The sequence below is a fragment of the Poromitra crassiceps genome, assembly GCF_964638095.1.
Source record: "Poromitra crassiceps genome assembly, contig: HAP1_SCAFFOLD_2286, whole genome shotgun sequence".
NCBI lineage: Eukaryota > Metazoa > Chordata > Actinopteri > Beryciformes > Melamphaidae > Poromitra > Poromitra crassiceps.
Window position 1 is genome coordinate 1 of NW_028150139.1, and position 11,473 is coordinate 11,473.

Here is an 11,473-nt window from a genome sequence, read left to right on the forward strand (position 1 = left end):
GTTTCTAACCAGAGCTTCAGCTTTACAGAAGCTCACAGATAACTATTAAAGAGAGAGGCTTGAATGTGTGAACTCTTCTCAACTGTGCTGTGTTGTAAAAAATAAATATCAAAATAACTTCCATTTCTACTCTTGCACAAAATACATCCAAACTTTTCCAATGACCCACCGTGTCTAATTATGTCTATTTTCAAAAACGTTCAAGGCCTTGATTTTGTCCTCTCTCAAATTCACAAACTTTCAAGCATTTCCAGGACCTGTGCGAAGCCTGACACCCACCCACCATGTGACTTGTACCCTGCAACCCCCCCTCCGTGCTGCACTCATGCATATAGTGTTGCCCACCACACACACACACACGCACTACACACAACACACACGCACGCACAACACACACACACACACACACACACACACACACACACACACAACACACACATGACATAGGCCGCCGCATCCAAGCCAAGGGCCATTCTCTAAAGAGGGTTACATCTGGTATTAGCCCCTCAATCGAGCAGTTCAGCAGGAGGCTACTGGGGGGTCTGTGCAGCGTGTCAGTGGAGTTGGACACGTGATGCTGGTACAGTGCAGTGGTGAGGGGGTGCTGTGTGTGTGTGTGTTTGGGAGAGAGGAGAGAGGAGAGAGGAGGGAGGAGAGAGGGGAGAGGAGGGAGGAGAGAGGAGGGAGGAGGGAGGAGAGAGGAGAGAGGAGAGAGGAGGGAGGAGAGAGGAGGGAGGAGAGAGGAGAGAGGAGAGAGGAGAGAGGAGGGAGGAGAGAGGAGGGAGGAGAGAGGAGAGAGGAGAGAGGAGAGAGGAGGGAGGAGAGAGGAGAGAGGAGAGAGGAGGGAGGAGAGAGGAGAGAGGAGAGAGGAGAGAGGAGAGAGGAGAGAGGAGGGAGGAGAGAGGAGAGAGGAGGGAGGAGAGAGGAGAGAGGAGAGAGGAGGGAGGAGAGAGGAGAGAGGAGAGAGGAGGGAGGAGAGAGGAGGGAGGAGAGAGGAGAGAGGAGAGAGGAGAGAGGAGGGAGGAGAGAGGAGAGAGGAGAGAGGAGGGAGGAGAGAGGAGAGAGGAGAGAGGGGAGAGGAGGGAGGAGGGAGGAGAGAGGAGGGAGGAGAGAGGAGAGAGGAGAGAGGAGAGAGGAGAGAGGAGAGAGGAGGGAGGAGGGAGGAGGGAGGAGAGAGGAGAGAGGAGAGAGGAGAGAGGAGGGAGGAGGGAGGAGAGAGGAGAGAGGAGAGAGGAGAAAGGAGGGAGGAGAGAGGAGAGAGGAGAGAGAAGAGAGGAGAGAGGAGAAAGGAGGGAGGAGAGAGGAGAGAGGAGAGAGGAGAGAGGAGAGAGGAGAGAGGAGAGAGGAGAGAGGAGAGAGAAGAGAGGAGAGAGGAGAAAGGAGGGAGGAGAGAGGAGAGAGGAGAGAGGAGAGAGGAGGGAGGAGAGAGGAGAGAGGAGAGAGGAGGGAGGAGAGAGGAGAGAGGAGAGAGAAGAGAGGAGAGAGGAGAAAGGAGGGAGGAGAGAGGAGAGAGGAGAGAGGAGAGAGGAGAGAGGAGAGAGGAGAGAGGAGAGAGGAGGGCTGGGGTCTCCCGGGGGACTTTCCACGCCACAGCCATTTAGCCATGGCTCTTTAAGGGGCCGTGGCTGTGGAGGCCATGCAGAAATCCTCTGCAACCCTGTTGATGATCAAAGCCGATCCGGGGTTCATCGACTCGCCGCCACCGCGTTCCCCCGGGACGCGAGGAGATGAATGTAGGAGTCATTTGAAGGGTACCTCCCCCCCCCCCCCCCCTCCCCATCCCCCTCCTCCCCTAGACTCGGGCACATCCCACTTCTCCCCCTTCAGGCTGGCAGCAGATTGCAGTCAGGCCTCAGTGAGAGTGGATGGAAACAGGGGGACAGATGCTGGAGATGTGTGGAGAGAGAAGCACATACTGCGTGTGATGTCAAAACAAACAGCACCGTGTTGGTTTCAGTTGAATCACCATACGCCACACACAGCTGAGCGGTGCAGGTGGAACTATTGGGCTAAGCAGGCAGCAGGCCTTAATGTGGTGACCTCACACACACGCACGCACGCACGCACACACACACACACACACACACACACACACACACACACACAGTGACATCAGCAAGGCTTCCACAGTACAGCGCCCCCTACCTCCCACCTCACCTGCTGTCAGGATCAGCACGTTGACCCCACCTCCCATCCACACTGTCGGAAGTCGTATTGACGGCAACAACATACTGTCACTCACTTTAGGTATACAGGCATGAGAAGAATGGATGGATACAACGCATAGGAGGAGATAAACAGGCAGAGAAAGAGACAGATAGATAGATAGATAGATAGATAGATAGATAGATAGATAGATAGATAGATAGATAGATAGATATATAGATAGATAGATAGATAGATAGATAGATACATAGATAGATACATAGATAGATACATAGATAGATAGATAGATAGATACATAGATAGATAGATAGATAGATAGATACATAGATAGATAGATAGATAGATACATAGATAGATAGATAGATAGATAGATACATAGATAGATAGATAGATAGATAGATACATAGATACATAGATAGATAGATAGATAGATACATAGATAGATAGATATATAGATAGATAGATAGATAGATACATAGATAGATAGATAGATAGATACATAGATAGATAGATAGATAGATAGATAGATACATAGATAGATAGATAGATAGATAGATACATAGATAGATAGATAGATAGATAGATACATAGATAGATAGATAGATAGATAGATAGATACATAGATAGATAGATAGATAGATACATAGATACGATAGATAGATAGATAGATAGATACATAGATAGATAGATAGATAGATAGATAGATAGATACATAGATAGATAGATAGATAGATAGATAGATAGATACATAGGTAGATAGATAGATAGATACATAGATAGATAGATAGATAGATAGATACATACTGTAGATAATATATAGATAGATACTGTAGATAGATACATACATAGATATATGTATCTATATAGATAGATAGATAGATATGTAGATAGATAGATAGATACATAGATAGATACATAGATAGATATATAGATAGATACATACATACATACATACATACATACATACATACCTACTGTACATAGATAGCAGATTGACCAAGTCAACTTTGCTCAAGTTCAGTCAACATCCAAGTCTAACTATAGATTACCAAGTCAAGTCCATGTCATTAAAGTCAGAATAATTCAAGAGTCCAGTTAGTATCAATTTAATATCTTAAATCATTTAAATTCAGTCATCCGGTGGAACAAATCTTTTGTCAAGACATTATAAACCTTTTTTTCAAGTCATCAAAGTACAGGTCCAAGTGAAGTTCCAAGTCACCAGAACCCAAGTCAACTCTCAAGTAGAGGTCTTCATGGGTCCAAAAAGTCGTGCCCGAACCCAAAAAGACCCGGGAATGTAGTACCCAGAACTGAACCGGACCCATCTATTACTAGAATGCTGAGACTGATAAATGCCAGACTCCGGACCCGTAGTCACTTGTTTTGAATGGACCGGAGACCCGTGTGGATCCGGGGTGGACCCTCATTTTTCTGATAAGTTTGTTTTTAATTAGTTATATTAGACGATATAAAAAGGCGTGATTAACAGCTGTGACAGTCACTGGCCGGGTCTAGGGTCCTGATGGACCTGACAATTCAATGTCAGAGATCTCAGACGGTACCGGACCTGCAGACGCTTCTTTTGAATGGACCCAAGACCCGGCCGGGTCCGGGTCGGACCGTCGGAATTCGGGCATACCCGAAGACTTCTAGTCTCAAGTGTCAAGACTCAAGCAATTAAAACTGTGACTCGACTCCAAGTCATGTGACTCAAAACCCCATCTCTGATAGACAGACAGACAGACAGACAGGTAGACAGACAGCAAGACAGAGAGACAGACAGACAGACAGACAAACAGACAGACAGACAGACAGACAGACAGACAGATAAACAGACAGACAGACAGGCAGACAGACAGACAGACAGACAGACAGACAGACAGACAGGTAGACAGACAGATAAACAGACAAACAGACAGACAGACAGACAGACAGACAGGCAGACAGACAGACAGACAGGCAGACAGACAGACAGACAGACAGACAGACAGACAGACAGACATACAGACAGACAGACAGACAGACAGACATACAGGTAGACAGACAGATAAACAGACAGACAGACAGAAGACAGACAGACAGACAGACAGACAGACAGACAGGTGTCTCACCTCCTCGCAGCACCAGCACGTTGACCTGGCTGCCCACGGGCAGGTCTTTGAGGATGTCGACCACCTGAGCGTGGCTGAGTGTCTGGACGTTCTGCCTGTTGATCTCCTTGATGACGTCTCCCTTCAGCAGGCCGCGGCACCACTGTGCGTCCAGGATCATCTTGACCTTCTGGCCCAGGGGGCAGTCTGCGATGGCGAAGCCGAAGCCCCCGGGCCCCTTGACCAGCGGTACGCTCACCAACTCAGGCTGCATCATGGCCACCGTCCCCTCGACCCCGCGCTCCCCCTGCTGCCTGCCGTTGGGCAGTGCAGCCACCACGGGCCGGCCGCTGCCGTCGGTGGTGACGTAGTGGAGCTCCTGGGAGGAGGGATGCAGCGTAAAGGCTCAGCTAGCTACACCTACGTCTGTTTCTGTTTCACTCAACGCAACTCATTTTCTCCCCAATTGTACTTGTCCAATTCCCCCCGACAAGCTGTCCCGGTCCTTGCTCCACCCCCCTCTGCCGATAGTTGTAGACAAGCACAAGCTTCCTCCGATACATGTGCAGTCACCAGCCGCTTCTTTTCACCTGACAGTGAGGTGTTTCACTAGGGATGCACAGATCCACTTTTTTCACTTCCAATCCGATTCCGATACCTGAATTTGGATATCTGCCGATACCGATATTATGCCGATACCAATATTTTTAGTATAGGCAAAGATTTGGCCAATTCACTTTTTTTTTTTAAATATACCTTGCAAAAAGCAGACAAAATTAAGAAAATATACAAGGCAAAGAAGGATACTATTATACATGGGCAAATTACGGCCAGCGCCCGCGCTGGAATTGCGGAATTTTTTTTTTTGATCGGATTTTTCTCTCTCAATCCGATCCGATCCGTGAATTAGTGCCAATATCGGCACCCGATACCGATATTGGATCGGATCGGCCCCATCCCTATGTTTCACCGGCAGGACGTAGCGTGTGGGAGGATCACGCTATCCCCCCCTACCCGGCGCCCCGGACGACCAAGGGGGGCACTGGTGCAGAGACCAGGACACGTACACTTAATCCAGCGTCCCACCTGCAAACACGGCCAATTGTGCCCGACCAAGCCGGAGGAGGTAACACGGGGGCTCGAACCTGCGACCCTCATGTTGGTGGGCACGGAATCTACCGCTGCACTAGTCGAGCGCCCCGACAACTCCTTGTCGAAGAGTTAAAAGATCACCTTTCGTTCATTTCAACAAGACAACTTCACTAGCTTGTCACCGACCACAAAACGTAATCACCCCCCCTAGGGTGTATGGGAAATGTAGTTAACCAATCTACTAACAGCAGCGTGGCGTAGCAGCGTGCCGTGAATGTATTGTAAATACATAAGAACATGGGTGAGATCGGCCTGAATTATCCGTAGTGTTATGAAACAAATGAATGCATCATAATTGTGAAAGTGTGATTTCTCTCAGACTATATAACCGTACCATCAAAACATCATCGTAAACATCATCGCTGCATGCCTACCTGGGAGGAGCCGTGGAGGACGTCACCTTTCACCAGCAGCGGCTGCCCGTTGATGAGGGGCACGGCTGTCACCACCTCGCCCCCCTGCAGCGCCCCCTGCTGGGGCTGGCTGGCCGGCGGGGGAGGGGGCGGGGGAGGGGGGTCGTCGCTGTCCAGGTCCACGTCCGGGGGCAGCTGGTAGCCGCGGCACAGGACCATGTCCACATACTGGGTGGTGGGGACGGACTGGAACATCTGCACCACCTCCGGGTGGGTCTTCCCCAGCACGCACGTCCCGTTGATCTCCACTATCACATCGCCTGGGAGGACACAGAGAGAGAGAGAGAGTGATACATACAGCCATACATACAGTGGCATAATGTAACAAAGTAATATATACTTTGTTACAATACTTAAGTATTGTTTTGGAGTATCTGTGCTTTACTTGAGTATTTATATTTCAGTCAAATTTCACTTTTACTCCACTACATTTCCGAAATAACATGTATACTTTTACTCCACTACCTTTCCCCGAAGCATCTTACTTACAAAGTCAAATCTGAAGATATTTGGTAGCCTGCAAGCAAGCACGGTTGGCGAATCAGTGCTCCTAGCTTGCAAGTTACAGACAATCCACACTCCATTCTAGCCTGCTAAACCAGCCGGTCAGGTGAACTCACATTTCATTTGGTTCTACCAGACCGTCTGACCTCAACTCTGGGAGGGTTTTCTGCAGAAACGCCAAAGCGGACGAGCCAATCAGCGACCCGCCTCGTAGTTGACATCGTAACCGGCCAATCAGGAACGTCACTAGCAAAACAGTAATGGCCGCCTCCTTGCCTGTCCGCCTCGAGGAGTAATGTCAGCGTTCGTCTAGTTTAAACAGCCATAAAGTGCAGTTATTGCAGAAATAGACTCAATAACAACAATTAAACAAGTACAGGAGTATCGTCGCAACAGCGGAGTTTCTGGGCGGATAATGTGTTTTTGCCGTTCTCCCGAGTGGATTTGGGTTTGACTGGATCCAACGCTGATTGGCTGAAGGAGTTGTCTGTCAAGGCAAGTACACTCGCCCAACTTCTGCCCACTGCTAACACTGGGTGAAGGATTCAGGCCAGACGGGAACGAAGAAGGAAATGAGATGAGAGGTCACGTGACCGGCTGGTTTACCAGGCTAACTCCATTCCAGTTGGTTGCAGTAATGCACCATAATAACAAAGAAGATTTCCACTCAAGTCCAGGAATGTCTTTTGTTTGCTTTTTTATGAACAGCATTTACTTGTGGGCGTCCGGGTAGTGTAGTGGTAGATTCCCTACCTACCAACACCAGGGTTGCAGGTTCGCGCCCCCGTGTTACCTCCGGCTTGGTCGGGCGTCGATACAGGCACGATTGGCTGTGTTTGCGGGTGGGAAGCCGGATTGAGGGTATGTGTCCTGGTCGCTGCGCTAGCGCCTCCTCTGGTCGGTCGGGGGGTGCCTGTTCGGGGCGGAAGGGAACTGGTGGGAATAGCGTGATCCTCCCATGTGCTACGTCCTGCCGGTGAAGCCCCCCGCTGTCAGGTGAAAAGAAGCGAGTGGCAACTGCTCATGTGTCAGAGGAAGCATGGTGCTAGTCTACGGCTCTCCCCAAATCGACAGAGGGGGTGGAGCTGCGACCGGGGCGGCAGGGGGAAATTGGCCAAGTTCAATTGGGGAGAAAATGGAGGGAAATCAGAAAAATACTACTAATAAAAAAAACAGCATTTACTTGTACTTGTACTTTCAATACTTAAGTACATTGAATATCAGAATATTACGTTTGAATATCAGATACTTTTACCCTTAAACTTTTACGCCAGGAATATTCAAATGGGCGACTTTAACTTCTACCAAAGTCATTTTCTGGTAAGATATCTATAATTGTACTCAAGTGTGGCTAATTCCTACATACTGTAGCACAGAGAGAAAGACCTCTAGAGGAGGATTCTCTTCTGATCAGTCATCTAGAGTAGACAGATGCTTTCCAAAGCAATGTCGTCTTCCTACATTGCTCTGGGAAGCATTCCTGGCATTGTCAGTGTGATCTCTCTTCTAAAATGGCCCTGTCCTCTTCACTGCTCTCTCATATTTACATTCTGGCAGCAGCTCCTTCCACCGTTTCTCTTCAGTCTGCCGATTGGCTCCCAGCTACTTCCTGCTTCCTGCCCCTCCTTCACTCCCACTGTTAACAGACCTGAACAGCCTCTCAACCACATCATTACTGCACAGGAGCAGAGAGGGCTGGAGTGTTCTGTCACATCTCACCACTGTGCCCGTCACACACACACACACACACACACACACACACACACGCGCGCGCGCGCACGCACGCACGCACACACACGCACACACACACACACACACACACACACACACACCCACACACACACACACACACACACACACACACACACACACACACACACACACACACACACACACACAGCTCACAGCTGCTGAGGATGTGTGGACAGCCGCAAGGCACAACAACAAAGATGTGAGATGTCTTCACAGCCATCATAGTGTGTGCCACTAACACACACACACACACAGGCACACGCACACATCATAGTGTGTCTGTCACTAGTGTGTCTGCCACTAACCACCATGGCCCTGACACAGCTCAAAGTGGCTGCGATTGCCTTGTTGCTAAGGCTTAGCGTAGGTGAACACCACAGGATCACAGTACGGTCACATCTGTTGGCACAGCCAAGTTGGCTGTCAAAGATTTTTTTTATAATGTTGCCAAAGTGAGAAATTGCAAATATATAACACAACTGCAAGGGACATGTTCTGATAAATGATACCTTTGCATGTGATAGGTGTCAGGTGTTGGAAGGTACACTATCCAATGCTTTTTGGTTTTGCCCTTCGCTATCTGGATTCTGGGCCAACATATTTGATTGGTACTCTAAGGCCTATAAAATAACTCTTCAGCCGGAGACAGAACTCGGCATCTTCAGCTGCTCGGAATCCTCTCTGCTCCTCCCTACGGCCGTGCAACAGTCTCTGACGCAGGGGATGACTGTCGCCAAGAGACTCATTCTGAAGGAGTGGAAGTCTCCCTCTCCACCTTCTTTTCAGCTGTGGCTGACGGACATGGTCTACGTCATACGTATGGAGAGACTCGGGTTCCTGAGGACCAATTCGCTTAGGAAATTCTCAGTCATTTGGGACCCGTTTCTGGCCTACTTAGACGAGGTTAGGAGTGACGGGTGATTCGCCCGGCTGACTTTTTATGGAGCCCTTCCGTGGGATCCCACACACTCTTACAAGCACACGAGCACTTGACGCGGCTGGTTAGTGGTAACATTGAAATGTTGATGATGTACGTATGTATGTTTTTGTTCTTGATTTTCTTTTGTCTGAGCCTGTCTGTGCTAACTGCTAACAGTGCTAAGTGCTAACTGCTAACAGTGCTAAGCATCTTAGGTCTACCAATCAAACGACCATTCAGGGATTCATTTGAACAGGAATGCCCCTGTAACTACTCTAGGTCTGTGGTGACTTATTATTATTATTATTATTATTATTATTATTATTATTATTATTATTATTATTATTATTACAATCAAGCAGGGTAAACCCAGGTGTAACCAATAACTAACGGGGGTCCTCCTGGCACTGGAACACCTACTGTAAATGGAATGGAACCGTCATTAATGTCTATTGACCTTTGCCAATTCCCCTGCAGTCCTGGTCATCGCTCCGCCCCCCTGTGCTGATCTAGAGTTGTAGACTAGCACGTGCTTCCTCCGACACATGTGCAGTCGCCAGCTGCTTCTTTTCACCTGACAGCGTGAGGCTTTACCGGCACAGGACGAGGTGCGTGGGAGGATCACACTATTCCCCCCAGTTCCCCTCCCCCCTGACCAGAGGAGGCACTAGTGCACCAGGACACATACCCTTAACCCAGCTTCCCACCCACAGACACGACCAATAGACCCTTTTCATAAGTGGAGGCAGAACGCAGCAGAGAAGACGCCATAAGCTCCGGGACGTTTTTTACAATTTAAAGTTTTATTTCATCACTAAATTAATTTCTGATGACTTTTGATGCCTACAAGCAGGGTAGTAGGTTTCAATAAGTGCCACTTTACGAACATTTATGGCGAAAAATGGCAAAAAGTTCCAGAGCACAATTGGCTGCATCTACATCAGCTGAGCTTTTTATTTGTGTAGTACTGCAGGCGGCCTCTGCGCTGGTATTGCGCAATACCCTCAAGAACGCAACGTCTCAAACTGCCAACGGCGTCATGTGTGCTTGTGACCTAGCAAGTTCATTCTTCCAAGAACGACTAGCAAGAACGTTCTCCCCAAGAACACAAGAACAAGAATGCATTCTTGGTATTAACAGCCCATGATTGCAATTTGGAAACCCGCATTAGTGTTTTGCTTGCACCTGTGTTTACCCCTCCCTCTCAACACAAAATGGCCCCCGTGAAAAGGGTCAATAGTGACTGTAGGTGGCGGTGACCCTCGTGTTGGTAGTGAGGGAATCTACCACCGCCCTCCCCGGACGCCCCACATGGAGATTAATTTGGACAGGTATGTCCTTTGTATCTGAAGCAGCAGTGAGTCTGTCTCTAGAGAGGTGTTTCTCACCGGAGGCCATCTTGTTGTCGTGGGCAGCGGGGCCGTCGCTGAGGACGTTCTTCACCTGCAGGAACTCGTCCGTGCGGTCGCCCCCGATGATGGTGAAGCCAAAGCCCTGCGAGCTCTTCCTCAGGGCCGTGTGGTACAGCTCCCCCTGCAGCTGGCTGGGCTCGGCCGTGAAGACAGAGGCACCGCCCTTACCTGCACACAAGGTGGACATGTGACAGGGACTGTGAGACATGTGACAGGCACTGGTGTTGACAGGGACTGGTGTGGACAGGGACTGGTGTTTGGGGCAACACGTAGGCCACGGTCATTGTTCATTGTTTTACAGGTTATTATGAAAATGCAGAATGTAAGCTTTCAAATGATGTGTCTTACATTGAAATCTGAAAATAGTAGAAGAAGATATGCTTATTTGAATGTTGGAACTCCTAAAAGAAACATTCAGTTAAGATCGCCGTGAAAGTTGGTGAACAAGCTTAGTTTGCTAAGTATTTAGTGATCCTAAAAGTGCTGTTTGTTCTATTGAGTGCGTTCTTCAACATCTAAACGTGTGTCATATGGAAAGAACAAAAAAAATCTTGCATGTGTGTGTGAGCGTATGTGCGCGCATATGTGTGTATGTGTGAGCGTATGTGTGTGCGTATGTGTGAGCGTATGTGTGTGCATATGTGTGAGCGTATGTGTGCGTATGTGTGTATGTATGAACGTATGTGTGTATGTGTGTGCGTATGTGTGTATGCGTGTATGTAATATGTGTGTATGTGCGTATGTGTGCGCGTATGTGTGTATATGAGCGTATGTGTGTATGTGTGAGCGTATGTGTGCGTATGTGTGTATGTGTGTGCGTATGTGTGTATGTATGAGCGTATGTGTGTATGTGTGTGCGTATGAGCGTATGCGTGTATGTAATATGTGTGTATGTGCGTATGTGTGCGCGTATGTGTGTATATGAGCGTATGTGTGTATGTATGAGCGTATGTGTGTATGTGTGTGCATATGTGTGTGCGTGTGTGCGTATGTGTGTGCGTATGTGTGTGTGTATGTGTGAGCGTATGTGTGTATGTGTGTGCGTATGTGTGTATGGGGCTT

At 48.5% G+C, this 11,473-nt stretch overlaps 1 pseudogene across 1 annotated transcript; it reads right to left on the reverse strand.

Annotated features, from left to right (window-relative positions):
• Positions 1 to 4,280: 4,280 nt before the first annotated feature.
• Positions 4,281 to 10,579, reverse strand: LOC310772200 (membrane-associated guanylate kinase, WW and PDZ domain-containing protein 3 pseudogene; annotated as a pseudogene). The gene is made up of 3 exons (XR_014554007.1): positions 10,388 to 10,579; positions 5,786 to 6,084; positions 4,281 to 4,638 (listed from the first exon to the last, which is right to left on the reverse strand). The product of XR_014554007.1 is annotated as a membrane-associated guanylate kinase, WW and PDZ domain-containing protein 3 pseudogene (transcript).
• Positions 10,580 to 11,473: the final 894 nt, after the last annotated feature.